Genomic DNA, 17,601 nt, shown 5'->3' on the forward strand with positions numbered 1-17,601 from the left:
TGGGGCTCACCATTTACGCTGATGGATTCCCCGGGGGTATCATTCACTTGGGATATGATATAATGGTGTCCCCTGGAGGTGTGACCCGTGGCAACCTGGATGCCCATGAATGCTACGGGTGCGCATTTGCCCTAACGGAATCTGCCTTCCCTGCTGCAGAAAAAAAGAAAAAAAAAAAAAAAGCTAGGAGCACAGCTCCAACCCCAATCTGTCAGTCCTCTCAAGGGTGGGTACCGAGGAGTGCTTCGTTCTGGGAAAGAGCACAAGATAATTTGTGCAATGGTTACACTGCAGGAGGTAAAGAGATATTCCGAAACCATTATCTAACATGAGAGCCTCAGAACGGGGCTGGCTTTCTCAGCTTTTCAAAACAGAGAAAACCCTTTCGGCATAAACTTTCGTTAAATCAATGTTCCCATGTTCCTTTCTCAAGAACGTCTCCCTTCCTCCATCAAAGCAAATAAGCCAATAAAGTTGTTCACAGCCCTGCTCTTTATACAACATCAACACTTAGGAGCAGGACGTCAGTGGGGAATATAATGGAAGCAGATAATTTGAAACTTCCCCCCATAATGGTTTTAAACATAATGAAGGGTTAAAAAAACAAACCAACCAACCCAACCCTTGGCTTTGCTCTTTTTTTTATCTTTGAGTTTTTAATATTTTAATTTTATTACCCTTTCTTTAATTTAAATTTTAGTTAACATACCGTGCAATATTGGTTTCAGGAATAGAATTCGGTGACTCATCACTTACATATAACACCCAGTGCTCGTCACAACAAGTACCCTCCTTAATACCCATCACCCATCTAGCCCATTCCCCCCCCGGCCGACCTCCCTCCATCAGCCCTCAGTTTGTTCTCTATCCTTAAGAGTCTTGTGGTTTGCTTCCCTCTCTTCTCTTTTTTCCCCCTTTCCATATGCTCATCTGTTTTGGTTTCAATTTTTTTTAAGTTTATTTATTTATTTTGAGAGAGAGAAAGCACAAGTGAGGGAGGGGCAGAGAGAGCGGGAGAGAGAGAGAGAGAGAGAGAGAGAATCCCAAGCAGGTTCCCCGCTGTCAGCGCAGAGCCCGACGCGGGGCTCGAACTCACGAACTGTGAGATCATAACTTGAGCCAAAACCAACAGTTGGGTGCTTAACCAGCTGAGCCACCCAGGCGCCCCTCCTACTCCCTTTTCAATGCTCTTTACAGAACCCCTTCCAGGGACCAAACACACTGAATCTTCATAATCACTTGGCAAGACAGGTATTATTGTTTCACCAAAAAGGAAACCAAGCTTCAGAGACAAGGTCCCCGAGTTACGAGCCAGCCACAGCTCGGATTGGATCCCAAGTCTGCTGACCTAGAAGCCCACAGCTGGCTGCTTCTGGCTTACGCAGACCACACAACAGCTCAAACCATATACCACGGGAAAACATTGGTCCAGTTTGGATCCAGAAGCAAAATCTCCCTGTGGGTCCCAAAGATTTTCCTCCCATTTGGGTATTCTGTGCGTTGTCAAGATTTCAAACAAAAAAATGAGACACCAGCCCGTCTACCTTGTTCTAACCTCAAATAAACGAATCATTTCTAACCCTTCCCTTTGCCTGATGCGCCCCTGCACCCATGCCATCTACTTCTCAGCACTTGCTGGCAGTCACAGCAAAAGGAAGGGCCGTGGAGTCGGTGGTCACACGGCTGTTGAGATGGAAACGTAACTTCTTTTAAAAATTTTTTTTAACATGTATTCATTTTTGAGAGAGAGAGAGAGACAGAGTGTGAGCGGGGAGGGGGGGACAGAGGGAGAGAGACCCAGAATCCGAAGCAGGCTCCGGGCTCTGAGCTGTCAGCACAGAGCCCAACGAGGGGGGGGGGTCGAACTCACGAACCGCGAGATCATGACCTGACCCGAAGTTGGACGCTCAACCGACTGAGCCACCCAGACGCCCCGGAAACATAGCTTTTCAAGCAGACATGTGTCCCTGTTCCTCGGGAAACAAACAAACAAACAAGTATGGCCACACTGCACCAAACGTACCATCACCAAAATAAGATATGGCACATATTCATTCTTTCACTAATATGTGTTGAGTAATGAAGATGATAAGATTTTTTTCCCTAGCACTTTCTTACATTACTAGGATGGGTCTACACTGCTAGAACCTCTATGGAGGGCAACTGAGGGACACCTGTGAAATCCATAAAAATTACATGGGCACATACCATTTGTGTTGGACTACGTTCCCTAGAAACAGAGGCTGAAACGGGGATCTTTGTGCCGATGACTCATTGAGGGAATGTTCTCAGGAGAAACCTGCAGGGGAGTAAGGGAAGCAGGAGAAGGAACTAGGGCAGGATGTGGCTTCAGATCCATCTAGCCTCAGCCTGATCCCACCAGGAACTCTTCAGTGAAAATTGCACCACGGAGGTTGTCCTGCCCAGAGGCAGAGGCCAGGCGGCCATACCCATGCATCCGTTTAGTCACTGGCCAAGGGCTGCCCCTAGAAGGGTGTATGACTTCGAAGATATCCGCAGGCCAGGAAGCAACTGTCAGTCAACAGCACTTCCCCAGAAAAGAGAGCAGGTGTGAGCTTTTAGCAACCACCACTCGCGACAGCTAGGGGATGGGTGTGCCGGGCCCGTAAAAGAGCTCTGGGCCAGGCACCGACAACATCTGCCATCACTGGACCCAGCAAGTCTGTATCTAGTAATTTATCCTCAGTACGTTTGCACTTGGGCAAAGCCATGCATGTCCAAGTTTATTCATCTCAGCACTCTTTAGAAAGAGGAAAAGGCCCATCAGTAAGCGACGGGTTAGTTACATATGGCACGTCCATACATTGGAATATTGGGTGGATGGGGCAAAAATAAGAGCAAAGAAACTTTCCATGTGTGGATACAGGATGACTTCAAAGTTGTACACGAAAGAAGCAAGGTGCAGAAGGCAATATGTATAGTATGCCACTATATGTCTTTTTTAAGAATAGGGGCGCCTGGGTGGCGCAGTTGGTTAAGCGTCCAACTTCAGCCAGGTCACGATCTCGCGGTCCGTGGGTTCGAGCCCCGCGTCAGGCTCTGGACTGATGGCTCAGAGCTTGGAGCCTGTTTCCGATTCTGTGTCTCCCTCTCTCTCTGCCCCTCCCCCGTTCATGCTCTGTCTCTCTCTGTCCCAAAAATAAATAAACGCTAAGAACATATATACAGGGGCACCTGGGTGGCTCAGTTGGTTGAGCGTCCCAGTCTTGATTTTAGCTCAAGTCATGATCCCAGGGTCTTGGGATCGAGCCCTGAGTTGGGTTATGCTCTAGGAGTAGAGCCTGCTTGAGATTCTCTCTCTCTCTCTCTCTCTCCTTCTGCCCTCGCCCTGTTTGTGCTCTTGTGATCTCTCTCTCTCTCAAAAAAAGAAAGAATGTATGTAACTATTTGTTTATATATGCTGGTTAACCCTGGAAGGGTAGACAAAAAATTGGAAACACCGTGGCTGGAAAAACAGAGTGGAAGGGAAGGTATATAGTGTATATCATTTGGTATCTTCTAATTTTATACTATATGAATATATTACCTATTGAAATGAAATGAATAAGGATGGATGGACAGATGGATACATACATACATACATACATACATACATACGTAATAGATAGATGATGGATATATACATAGATAGATTTGCCCCGAAACCCAGCCAGGAGTTTCTGCCACTCTTTTGACAACCAAAAGAGGCACAACCATGCCCCACAATGTGCATTTTGAATCTACTTGAAGATTCAAGATTCTCTCTAAAACTATTCGCAGAACTGGAGAAGGGCTCGCTCAGTTGGGCAGTTCTGGCTCGAATTCTCTCACTGACTGGACTGATCCGAAGGTTCGACTGAGCTGAATGTCCAAAATGGCTCGTTCATCTGACTGGCAGTTTGGCTGTTGGTCGGGAATTCGGTGGGGCTGTCGGCTGGAGCGCTTCCCTAGGGCCTCGACAGCATGAGGGTCTCAGGGTAGCTGGATTTCTTACATGGCACCTGGCTTCCCCCCAGCAAGCATCCCAAGAACCAAGAACCAAGTGGCTTACTTCTCCTGGTTCTCTTGGTTACAATGGAGTCACTAAAGGCAGCTCTGATTCAAATGGAGAGGCCCCAGAACCCACCCGGGAAGAGCGTCAAAGAATTTGTGGACACGTCTAAAAACTGCCACGATTCGTTTATTCCTATGATTGTACAGATGGGACCCACAAAGTCTATTTGGCCAAAAAAATAATAAAAAAAAAAAAAAACCCGGTTGAATCCATGCTGCAGAAAATGTAAAGTGGTAGTATATGCATTTCACACTCAAATACAGGGTTTCCTTAAGCACTCGGCAGATGCTGTATAAACACGCATTGACATGTCGTCAAAGGCGAAGCTGGTTTCTGCATGAACCCGCTCCGGACTGTGAATCATGTCTATTTGTCGTAGAATCACGCCATGTGTTAACTGCATGCTTCACGGACTTATTTTTGAAAACGGATGGATAAAGCCGGCTTCGAGATTAACTGTGGTGGGGAAGAAGGAAAGAATGGCCAACTACTCTACGTCAATCTATTTGAAAACCATACCGTTTGCAACTATGAAGAAACTATAGCGTTTCTGACCCATTTCACCATGTTTATGAGTATTGAAGTGTGCAGCCTTTCTGAAACTCACATTCGAGGGGATGAAATGATACTCTATGGTTAACTGTGACAAAAAGAACCCAAACCCCATTAACCTTTAGTCGAGGGATTTCGAGTTCCCAGGTTGGATCATCACCATTACTTGAGTCTTTCAACGATATTTGTCTAGGGAAGTAAAGTCGAACATCCAGATGAAAGAAAATGCTGACTCCCTTTACCATCTAACGAAAGCAAGAAAACGCCAGTTGGATTTTATTTCATCAGGACAATAAATCAAGAATGAGGACCCGCCCGCCCACCCACTTAAGCATATTACGGTAGTGAAATCCCCCGTCAGCTAGTCTGAGGATTCTGTAACCGCTGCAAGTACCTTCTCCCCAGTCCAGTAAAATGACATTAGCAGCAAAATCTCAGAATATGTGAGTAATGCATAATTAACCCATTTTGGCAACCACGTGGCTGAGGCAAGTCAATCTTTCACAAGCTCTTAACGTACAAGAGAGATTTTACGTATTCCATGAAGACAGGAGAGCAAAAACAGGCTGAGTGAAGAGGTTTGAAAAAAAAAAAAAAAAAAGATAATTTTTTTTCAGCGGGAAGGAGGCACGGGTTTATGTCCCAGGTCCTGATGCGCTTGGTCGAGCAGATTGGTCAAGGAGACAGAGGAGGCAAAAGTGTTCCTGTCCCCTCCAGCCAAGCTGGAAATAACGACACCGTTCATGAACCAACACCGAGCAAGTAAGCTGGGCCCGGACAGCACATCCTCAGTGGCAGATCATAGCACAAAACTCAGGGGGGCGGAAACAATGGGAGAAAGCTAGGGAGTGGAGGAAGGGCTGGTTTGGGCAGGAAAGCTGAAGTTATAAGAAAAACTAGCTGTGCGGAAGCACTGGGCATCACCTTCCCAATCGCAGGCTCGTGGGCCAAAGGCTCTTGTCACTTTGCTAAGAGTGGTCTGACTTCACAACCTTTCACGTTTTCCTTGCTACTGATGAGAATACAGGGGGCACTGGGGCTCTGTCCAGACCGTGTGAAAGACTCGGCATATCTCAGAACTGGAAAAGACCTTAGAGATCATCTGGTTCATCCATTTTCACTTTGGGAGTCCTCCGGCTCTCAGTACACAACGATGTTCTTGTCTTCAAAGGTCCTCGGGCTCCATTGTATGTTCCCAACTTTGCACAGTTACCTCCTCCTCCTAAGGTCTTCTCCGCAAACTCCATTTCCTCAGAGTTCTCTGTGAACTCCAGACTCTTGGGAATTGCCCATGACTTTCCACTTGGCAGTCACCATGGTCAAATGCCATCATTTCCCAAACTTCTCAAGTTTCCACTCTGCTGCTGGAAAGAAAGCTGGTTGGGTCATTTCTGGACACTTGAGACCTATAAGTCCCTGGAGAACTTTTGAGAACCGCTGGACCCCAGCCGGCGCTTTAGGTTGAAAGCATCCGTGACGGTGACTCCAGCCTTCCACGCGTAGCCGCCGGACCTCACGCCCCACCCCACCCCAGCGTCTCCATAAGCCCTTAGTTTCCTGCAACACACAGAGTGGCTCTGTCTTCCTGACGAAACCCTGTGTTCCTGTCAACGTTTGCTTAAATTGAGAGGTGTCCAAACCTTCCTGCTGCACAGTGAGAACCAAGATTGCTACTCCAAAGCAGGAGTTCTGGGACTGGGAATCCCCCACAGCGTGGGGGGCAGGAATCAAAGACATTTTCAGTGTACCTCTTGATTTTAAGTATCAGAAACCCATTGGAGGGACACCTGGGTGGCTCAGTCGGGTAAGCGTCCCACTCCTGATCTCGGCTCAGGTCATGACATTCTCACAGTTCATGGGATCGAGCCCTGCATCGGGCTCTATGCTGACAGGGCAGAACCTGCTTGGGATTCTCTCTTTCTTTCTCTGCCTTTCCTCTCCCTCTCAAAAGAAATAAATGAACTTAAAAAAAAAAAAAAAAAAAACCATTGGAGCTAGCTTGAGCAGAACTAGGGCAGTATTATAAGGATACTAAGGTGTGCCCTGGAATTAAAGGCACAGTTAGAAAATCAAACTTCAAGAATAACAGACAATGGAGAACTCATGAATTCCTCTCTTTTCATCTTTAGATTTTTGCTTCTCTTTGCATTTCTGCTTTGTTCTTTCCTTTCCCTGCAGAAAGGTTTTCTCTGCCTCCCAAGCAAATGGAAGCAAAGATCCTAGATCATATAGAAGAAGCGGGTAGAAACAGGAAGGGGGCTATTCCTTTGCATCGAACCTCTATCGGGGTCAAGTTCACAAAAATCTGAATGCGGTCTGTACGCGCAGAGGCTGGAGTCTCAGGCTGGAAAGAGGGCATAGCTGCGAACCTGGTAAGAGAGAAGTCTGAACTGGTGCAGAATCACATTCCAAGAGATGCCACAAGTTCATTGTGGATGCGGTGGTTTCATTTTCCACAAAGAGATGGTTGGTCGATAGTATACGGAGTAACAAACCCAGGAGACAGGGTGTGTGTGCCCCTTGCATTCAGTTTCCTGCTGCTAAGGGGTGCTGAGTTGAGGCAAGTGCCCAACCTTTCGACAAAGTCAGAATGTACGTGAAAATAAAACGAAGGAAAAGGAAAACAAAAGAAAGGAAAAGACACTCCGCATGAATGTGCAAACTAAAATTCTAGGGCACACAGAGAAATCTTAGGCGAAGGAAGAAACATCTAACAAAATAATCCGATATGAACTCAGTACAGGCGAAGTCAATGTTATGGAACAGACAAAGACTTCAGAATGATTATGTTTGAGATGCTCTAGATCAGTGAAGGCATAACATCCATTAGAAAGGGGGCAGGGGTCCTTCCCCGCAAACCCCAGGTTTCTGACCACAAGCACCTAACTCCTTGGTGCCACCTCACCCCCGCAGACTCACCTCCCTCCCTTCAGGCCATCAGTCCCATCAGGGCTGGTCCTTTGCCTCTGGTGGCTCTGCTTGGCCATGACTCCAGAAAGCTTGATCCCTTTTTCTCGTCCGGGTTCTCAGCTCTGTGACCACCCTCCCCTGTGCCACAGATGCCACTCTCATCTGGGAGACTTCTTACAGAAGGACAGAAGGTCTTCTCTTTTCCCATGGTTGTGAGTGCTTTTTTTTTTTTAACTGAGTATTTTTTTAGAGCAGTTTTAGATTTACAGAGAAACCAATTGGAAAGTACAGAGAGGTCCCCAATTCCCCCTCTCCCCCACCAACCCATTTTCCCTTATTATTTACATCTTGCATCAATTATTATTTAAATTATTCAAAAAAATTGTTTAATGTTTATCTATAATTGAGAGGCAGAGAGAGACAGCGTGCGAGCAGGGGAGGGGCAGAGAGAGAGGGAGACGCAGAATCGGAAGCAGGCTCCAGGCTCTGAGCCGTCAGCACAGAGCCCGATGCGGGGCTCGAACCCGCAAGCCATGAGATCATGACCCGAGCTGAAGTCGGACGCTTAACTGACTGAGTCATGCAGGCGCCCCGATAAATTATTATTAACTAAAGTCCATGGTACAAATGTATAATGATGTGTAGCCTCCCCAACCTCTAGCAACCACCAATCTTTTTATTGTCTCCATAATTCTGCCTTTTCTAGATCATAGAGTTGGAATCACACAACATGTAGCCTTTTCACGTTGGCTTCTTTCACTTAGTAACGTGCATTTAAGCTTCTTCCATATCTTATCTTGACTTGATAGCTCATTTCTTTTTAGCACTGAATAACATTCCATTTTTATGTATTCACCTACAGAAGGACATTTCGGTTGTTTCCAAGTGTTGGCAATTATGGACAGTTATGCTATAAACATCCACAGGCAGGTTTTTGTGTAGATGTAAGTTTTCAACTCCTTTGGGTAACTGCTAAGGAGCGTGATTGCTGGAGGGTATGATATGACCATATTTAGCTTGGTCAAAAGCTACCAAACTATCTTCCAAAGTGGCTGTACCATGTTGCATTCCCACCAGCCATGAATGAGACTCCTTGTTGCCTCCACCTCCCTGCCAACATTCGGTGTTGTCAGCGTTCTGGAATTTGGCCATTCTAATAACTGTGCGGTGGCATCCCATTTTTATTTGCATTTCCCTAATGACATATGAGGTGGAGCATCTTTTCATATGCTTACTTGCCGTCTGTATATCTTCTTCGGTGCGGTGCCTGTTCAGGTCTTTTGCTCCTTTTCCAGCGGGGTTGTGTCTTTTCTTGTCGTTGAGGTTTCAGTCAGTGGTCTTCTTTAACAACGGGTTTCCGAAAAGCCAGATCTCCAAGTTCTCCCAGGGCCTTAGCTACGAGCCACCGCGCTGTCCCTTGACGTGTTTCACAGATCTTGAGTTGGGATTTTTCCCTCTCTTTTCTGACTCTCTCTTTGTGATCCGTGGACATGCACCACGGAAATGCATGGGGCACCATGGGTGACTTGCTTCTGGGTCCAGTTGATAACAAGAGCTGCAGCCAGCGCATCTGGTCGAGCCTGCTAGCGAGGGAACATTAGCAGCCCACTGTGCTGTTGCCCTCGTGACAAAGAATCCAAAGAGTAACAACTGCCAACACTTGTTTGTAGTCGCGTCGGCACCCCCACAGGATCGCCTCTTTCCCAGACCCTTGAATCTCACTTATTTATTTATTTATTTATTTGCTTATTTTTTTTTTTTTTAATTTTTTTTTTTCAACGTTTATTTATTTCTGGGACAGAGAGAGACAGAGCATGAACGGGGGAGGGGCAGAGAGAGAGGGAGACACAGAATCGGAAACAGGCTCCAGGCTCTGAGCCATCAGCCCAGAGCCCGACGCGGGGCTCAAACTCACGGACCGTGAGATCGTGACCTGGCTGAAGTCGGACGCTTAACCGACTGCGCCACCCAGGCGCCCCTATTTGCTTATTTTTCAGAGAAAGAGAGTGCAAGCAGGGCAGGGGCAGAGAGAAAGGGAAAGAGAGAATCTTAAGTAGGTTCCATACTCAGCATGGAGCCTGATGTGGGGCTCGATCCCACGGCCCTGGGATCCTGGCTTGGGCTGAAATCGAGAGTCCGTCACTTAACCAACTGGGCCACCCAGGGGACCCCAGAATCTCACATTTTTAAAGAAACCTGGGTAAGAGGAAGTTGGGAGAGCAGATGAGCGTTGGGATTGTAAACCGGCTGCAGCAACTCTGCAGATTACATTTGTGTCTTTGACCCAGATGATGAGTGTGCGCAGAGTTCTTCTACCCTGGGTTAGTGAAGAGTGTGCAAAAAAAAAAAAAAAAAAAAAAAAAAAAAAGGCAGAAGGTCTTCAATCTGCAAAGGAGGGCGGAAAGAATCAAAGAAAAGACCAAATATGGGACTTGATTGGTATGGGGGATGCGTATGATGAGTCTGATTCTTCTACTGGCTGATCTGGGCTTGAAGCATATAATGAGCTTTTTCCTGCTTCCCTGACTACGAAGTATGGAGCACTTTACATCAACCTGACAGCCCGCAGTTACAAGCATCGGAATCTGACATGGACTTCACTAGAGAAAAAGAGGAAAACTTACCGAAGAAGTTGAAGGAAGGCAGTAAGAAGAGAAAGAAGAAAAGGAGATGACACTTTCAACAGGAAAGTGAACAAGGAGTGAGCAAAGCCCAGGTTTGCCTCAACTGGTTTCACAGCTCTCAGTCCTGGGAAGAAGAAGAAGAAAAAGAAGAAGAAGAAGAAAGAGGAGGAGGAGAAGGAGAAGGAGAAGTAGAAGGTTCTCTGGGAGCTGGGTGTGTGTGTGTGTGTGTGTGTGTGTGCATCCGAAGGAGCCTCTACGGAAACTTAAAGAAGCTATTGGCAGGGCAATGCCAGAGCAGATGGCCAAGTACAAGGATGAGTGCCAGGCACACACAGAAGCAAAGATTGCAGAGAGGCTGGGAGAGGAGGAAGACAAGGGGCAGAGAGAACAGATTTGTTCTGGAGAAGAGGAAGAAAAGGGGAACAGAGCCTGGAAGAAATTCCGATAGAATGCTGCCATCAGGGAGGCACCCTGTCAGGCAGTGGTTTGGGAAAAGAAACAAAAACCAAAAAAAACACAAGTGCCATTCTGAGGAGCGCTGTGTCAAAGCTTTTCTGGATGCTGAGGTCCAAATTCTCTGGCCCCAAGGCTGGGTGCAGACCAGATCTCTGTGTAAGGACAGCAGACCACACCACGGGCTGCCGACATCCGTACTGACCAAGGAGAAAAGAATGGCTCCTTCAGAGTCAAGGTGAAGGAATCACAGACGAAGCCTCATGAAACGGTTCTCATCCTATCGGCCCAAATCGGCAGCCCCATTGCTTTGCGCAAGAGTCTCAGGTCTTCATGTAAACAAAAGTCAAGAAGGGAATTTTCCCAAGCCCGGCCCTCGGAACCCTCACTCTCTAGCTCTCGGTAATCAGCCTCAGTTTTCTGGCCCAATGGACGGTGACACTGGGGCGGCCCGAGGAGAAAAGTCCCAAGAGTTCTGGCTACAAACAGCGCTCCCGCCAGGCGCCTGTCAGTAAAGCTTTTCCAGATGAACAAGCACTAAGTCACAGCACCGCAGAGCCTGGACCCACGTTGGTCTCGTAGGTGGCGTTGGACACCATGGAAGCTTCACTCCCGCACCCCCAGCTAGTTCCATTTGGTGACAACCTCCCCCCCGGGCCCCAAACCTTCCTCTGAGCCTCAGCGTCCATTCTTCCACGGCAGCCCTTCCGGGAGGCCACCCAAGCAGCCCGTAGCTTTGTGGGTTTGAAAATATATCAGGAGCACTTAATTCATACTCGTTGTGGCTCTTTTAGCCACTTACAGATCTATCAATTGCAAGACAATTGTGATGGGATTTTTTTTTTTTTTTCAACGTTTATTCTTGGGACAGAGAGAGACAGAGCATGAACGGGGGAGGGGCAGAGAGAGAGGGAGACACAGAATCGGAAACAGGCTCCAGGCTCTGAGCCATCAGCCCAGAGCCTGACGCGGGGCTCGAACTCACGGACCGCGAGATCGTGACCTGGCTGAAGTCGGACGCTTAACCGACTACGCCACCCAGGAGCCCCATGAAGACCCAGTTTTTAATAGCATTTTTTTTTAATTTTTTTTTTTCAACGTTTATTTATTTTTGGGACAGAGAGAGACAGAGCATGAACGGGGGAGGGGCAGAGAGAGAGGGAGACACAGAATCGGAAACAGGCTCCAGGCTCTGAGCCATCAGCCCAGAGCCCGATGCGGGGCTCGAACTCACGGACCGCGAGATCGTGACCTGGCTGAAGTCGGACGCCTAACCGACTGCGCCACCCAGGCGCCCCTGTGATGGGATTTTTTAAAGGCACTTATTTTGGGGCTCCGTGTCGTCACCATTCAGTGCACCGGACAGCATGGTGCTGTTCCTGGCATGTCGCGTGATGGAAAGACATAATTCCAGTGCCTTTATGGGGGGGGGGGGGGGGGCGGAATGACACGATTCACATCCGTTTCAGCCCCCTGCACGCTTCTCCAAGACCTTTGTAAAAAGACATGCCCGTGTTTTTGAGACACAGCCAGTTTTATTTAGTTGAGCTTTTCACAGCTGAGTTCTGTAAATCTGTGTCATTCTGACTTAAAAGTCATCGGAGCCCAGAAAACCTGATTTCTGATTCAGCCAGAGTTTTGTTTTGGTTCTTCCAGAGTTTGTACAGCTGGAGCCCACAGCTCCAAAGCCCTTGTTGGTCAAATCTTCACCTCTTTATGGGCAGAGGTCTCGGGGTGGGGGGGTTCCAAGACACAGACAGACACTGCGATTTGTTTTATTCTTAGAAATCCCCTTAGGCAGGGCCATAGTAACAGGCCTCTGTGAAGTACCTGTCGTATAGAAATAGACCTTGACCTCCTGGAGCTTTCTAAGCAACAGAGTATACATTAACATGAGGGCAACGCGCGGTCAAGCTTGGAGGATGGGGAAAGGACAGACTGGACCAGAGAGTTCCAGGGAGCCGGAGTTCCCAGGTCACCAAGCTGTTCACTGAACTAGCGACTTTTTCACAAGGGTCTCTAAGGTGCTTGCTTGTGCCTGTGCATTTGAACTGCCTGTTCTAGCTAAGCGAATTCAAATATGTCACACGGAAACAGTATTTTATGGTTATGTAATTTATGCAAAAGCTTGAACATCGTAGACTCTATAGAACAAATGACTCATTTTCTTCTACAAATAAATTGCAAGGGTGGGGAGGGGGGAGAAGAGGAACGTATAAGCTGAAAGAAATTTAAGACACGTATCAACCCAAGTGCCGTGTTGTGTGAAGCTTGTTAGGATATGGATTTATAGGGATCAACTTAAAAAAAAAAATAAAAGGAGACGACGGGGAAAATTGGAACATTTATTGGATATTTGGTGACAATGGGGAATTGTTTTAATTTTCTAGGTGTGATAATGGTATTGTGGGAAGGAAGGAAGGAAGGAAGGAAGGAAGGAAGGAAGGGAAGGAAGGAAGGAAAGGAAGGAAGGAAGGGATAGATGGATTTAGCTGGTCTTTGTTCCTAGTTCCTGGGAGCTAACCGCTAAACCCTTAAAAATTCCTAAGTGATTGGAGTGTCTTTGTTATTCACAGTGGGTGCTTCAGCTTTTTCAGGGTAGGGGCTGGCCAAGACAGAAAGACCAAGCGTGTAATTAGAGGGTTGGGGCTGTGAGCCACTCTGGGAGCAGAGGGGGCCTGGAGATTGAGTTCAACCACATGGGCAAGGATTCAATCAATCGTGCCTACATAATGAGACCCTGATAAAAAGTCTGGCCGCCAAAGCTTGAGTGAGCTTTCTGGGTTGGCAATACTCCATATACGTATGGCCACATGTCAATGCTGGGAGGGTAACGCATCCCTGAGGGCATGAAAGCTTTATATTTGGAACCCTCCCAGACCAAGTTTCTGCCCTATGCGTGTCTTCTAATTTGCATCCTTTGCCTCTAATAAATGTGACGGTGAATATACTAGGTTTCTGTGAGCTCCCCGCATCTTTCTAGCAAATTGGCAACCCCAAGAGTGGTTTTGGGAAATTTCTGAACTTGCAGTTTGTTATCAGGAGTCTTGGGCAGACTTGGTGGCCTGGAGAACGGTGTCCTTAGCCTTGAATTTGGCCCATTCCAGGTAGAAAGAAAAGAAGTCATTGCCTTTAAAGATACCTATGTCAAGATTTACAGACCACCTAGTATGTCTTGCATTGGCTAAAAAATAATCTGCAGGAGGGCGTGGGAAGAAGGCAGTCGGGACATAGATGAAACAAGATTAGCCATGTGAAACCACCGAAGTAGGGTACTGGGGGCACAGGGGTTCACGACATTATTTTCTCTGCTTTTGTATATGTCCTAAAGGTTTCCAAAATGAAATTAGTGATCCATTTGGAAAAAATGTGGATCCTTACTTTATATCGTGCAGTAGACAGAATTCTAAGATGGCCCCTAAGATTGCGGAGCCCGTGGTATACCCACAGCTTCTCCTAGTTATTTAATCAAACACGAACCTGGGTGCGGTGGTGTAGGAATGTTGCAGATGCAACTACGATCCCAAATCAGTTGACTTGAAACAGGGAGATTATTCTGGGTGGGCCTGACTTAATCAGGTGAGCCCTTAGAAAGGACAGGGCTCTTCCTGAAGAAGAGATTCTCAGTCAGAGAGATTTGAAGCATGGAGAGGGATTTCACACGAGACGGTTTCCTTGCAGATAGATGGCTTGGAAGATAGAGGTTGGGGGGGGGCATGGCAAGGAATGTGGGTGGCCTCTAGGTGCTTGAGCTCCCCTGGCTAACAGCCATCGAGGAAATGAGACCCGCGGTCCCACAGCGGCAAAGAACTAAATTTTGCCACAACCACGTGAGCCTGGAAGATGAGCACACAGATGGTCAACAACTAGATTTCAGCCTTGTAAGATCATTAGCAGAGAACCCAGCTCGTTTCTTATTAGACTTTTGACCCCCAGAACTGTGAGCTGATAAATTTGTGCCATTGTAAGCTGCTGTCCAGAGTACCTTGTTAAACAGCCACAGAGAACTAAAAGACACAATAAGCAAAAACAAATTCCCGCTGTGAAAACGAAAGCTTTACAGAGCTTTGAACCGAATTTAGAAAATATATATGTAGGGAAGGATTTCTTAAACACACAAAAGGCAAGATCAATAAATTCAACTATACTAAAATTACATACTTCTGACCTATAAAATGCTCCAAAATTTTGGAGCTAGAAGATGCTACTTGCAAGACATAAGACTACAAAGCGTATTTTTTAAAGGAGACAAATCAGTAGGAGAAAAAACCCCCCAAATAAGCCGATAGAATAGAAATTGGGAACTCACAGAGAAGGAAGCTTCAAGGCCGAAGGATGTATGGAAAGATATCCGATATGACTATTCATCAGAGAAATACAAATTGAAACAGTTAGGGAATGCAATTTGACCCCCATTGGGCCAAGAAAAATTAAAAATTCAGATACTGCTGAATTTCAGTGAAGATGCACAATAACCAAAAATCTCCTGTCCTGCTGATGGAGGTATAAATTGGTACAGGCGTTTTGGAGAGCCATGTGATGATATCTAGTGAAATTAAAGATGTATGTACCCTCTGACACAGCAATTCTACTTATAGGAATATATGCTAGAGGAAATCTTTTTTTTTTTAATGTTTATTGATTTTTTGAGAGACAGAGACAGAGCATGAGCAGGGGAGGGGCAGAGAGAGGGGGAGACACAGAATCTGAAGCAGGCTCCAGGCTCTGAGCTGTCAGCACAGAGCCCGACGCGGGGTTCGAACCCACGAACCGTGAGATCACGACCTGGGCTGAAGTCAGACGCTTCACCGACTGAGCCACCCAGGTGCCCCTTAGAGGAAATCTTATACAGCTACGAGTATCAGTGCAATATTATTTGTAATACTGAAAAACTGCAAACAACCTAAAATGTCCACGGGCGGGAGAAGGAAGTTAATTAAGTTTTCGGGGTTTTTTTCCAATCCTCAATATGCTGCTTTAATCTTGACTGCCAAACCATCTGCTAATCTGTGAGAGAACCACACCAATTGAAAACGAACTGCTTATTTCCCTGGTTCTAAGAATTTCCCCGTAATTCTCACAATTGTTGTCATCCACAGAAAAATGTTTTTACCGACTGCGATCTTCAAAGAAGGCCTCTGAGCCAACAGGGATCAAAAGTGCCCAATATATCTGGAAATGCACTTCCGCCCAAGGATGAAATGACTTTCTAAAACGAGCTGGAAATTGCTGAGCTGAAAGAGAATACGGGGAGTGAGGCAAATGAAGGCTTCTAAGCTACTGAAAAGGGAATATGCTTTTGAAAGGTGCTCCCCTGGACCACGTGAGAATTAATTTCGTTTAATGAGCAAAGCGTTAAGCTGAGGTTAGTGTCTAAAAATCAGCCTGGGGACTCCTCCAAACACACGAGCGCTGGGTATCATGTTCTGCTATTTGGGACACAGCCAGCTTGTTAAATTACCTTCAAACTTGCCATCTTCGTCTGGGTTTTTTTTATGCACACCTTCCTATCTCAGATGGCCAATAAGATACTGGCTAGTAAAAGCATTAATACCCTCCCAAAGTACTTTTGTGTGGATCTGACACAGCAAAGAAAACAGAGAAAGGGTTTTTGGTTCCTTATCTGCCCATGACAAACTTTTACTTTTAAGGGTTTTTTTTTTTTTTAATATCCACTCTAGTCCCAATGTATATTTCCTTGTTTACATTGGATGTTTATCAGGGAATACACATTAGAAACAGGCACACATTGCATTACTTATCATTGTATGTCTTAGACACTATCTAACACCCTTCCATTGCAATAATTGACTGGACAGAACTAGCCGAGAGACATGTTTCCATTTTTGCTGATAAATTGCTACAACGGAGTGATTGATAGGCTTTAAATTCAAATACTGTATTTTCCTAAAAGATCCCCATTGCCAAGTCATGTGTATGAGATGCTACAAAATATATGTGAGTTTGATTAACAGTTTTGAGGGGCGTTTGATTAACAGGTTTGTGAATAATCGTATCACATAATTACCCAGCTTTATCACTTGAAGTTAAATGAAAACTCTTTGTGGCAGAAGGTTTGTATGAATATGAGTGTTGATTTTTGTTCTCATTTGCTCAGTTTGAACCATTGCCACGTTGTGACTTGCAAAGCCATTCTCTCTTTGTGCTAATTATCCAAAAGTGAGTTCGGAGTGCTTTTCCATTTACCTAAGTGTGCAAAATCAAAAACTTAATTGCTAAGCCAAAATGCTAAGCAAAGGATTTAGAGTTCTTCAATTCCAACCGTAACGACTCAACATGATGACTATTTTATCAAGCTAAAGAAGATTCTACTGCTGGGGCGCCTGGGTGGCTCAGTCGGTTGAGTGTCTGACTTCGGCTCAGGTCATGGTCTCACGTTTCATGAGTTGAAGCCCCGCATCGGGCTCTGTGCTGACAGCTCGGAGCCTGGAGCCTGCTTCGGATTGTATCTCCCCCTCTCTCTGCTCCTCCCCCGCGCATGCTCGTGCTCCCTCTCTCAAAAAATGAATAAATGTTAAAAAAAAAATTAAAAAAAAAAGAAGACTCTACCCCTTAAAGCAATTACCGAGCTCAAGGTGATAGAGTGCGTCATTAGAATAGACTGATGAGAGATTAAAACAATAAATAAGACCCTATCTTAGCGTCTTTGGGCTGCTGTGACAAAAATACCACAGACTTGTGGCTTCTAAACAACAGGTATTTAATTTCTCACAGTTTTGGAAGCCGGAAGTCCCAGATGAAGGTGCCAGCCCATTTGGGGTCTGGTGAGAGCCCACTTCCTGGTTCATTGGCGGCCATCTTGTTGCTGTGTCATATAGTAGAAAAAGCCAGGAAGCTCTCTGGGCTTTATAAGGGCACTAATTCCATTCCTGACAGTTTCACCCTGATGACCTGATCACTTTCCAAAGGCCTCACCTCCTAATACCTTGGGGATTAGGTTTCAACATATGAATTTGGAGAGGACACAAACATTCAGTCTATAGCAGG

The 17,601-nt window shown here is 46.1% G+C and overlaps 1 pseudogene; it reads left to right on the plus strand.

The window, feature by feature from the left end:
* The first annotated feature begins 4,484 nt into the window (after positions 1–4,484).
* Positions 4,485–10,999, plus strand: LOC123594349 (annotated as a pseudogene).
* Positions 11,000–17,601: the final 6,602 nt, after the last annotated feature.

This window comes from Leopardus geoffroyi, chromosome X, assembly GCF_018350155.1.
Source record: "Leopardus geoffroyi isolate Oge1 chromosome X, O.geoffroyi_Oge1_pat1.0, whole genome shotgun sequence".
Lineage (NCBI taxonomy): Eukaryota > Metazoa > Chordata > Mammalia > Carnivora > Felidae > Leopardus > Leopardus geoffroyi.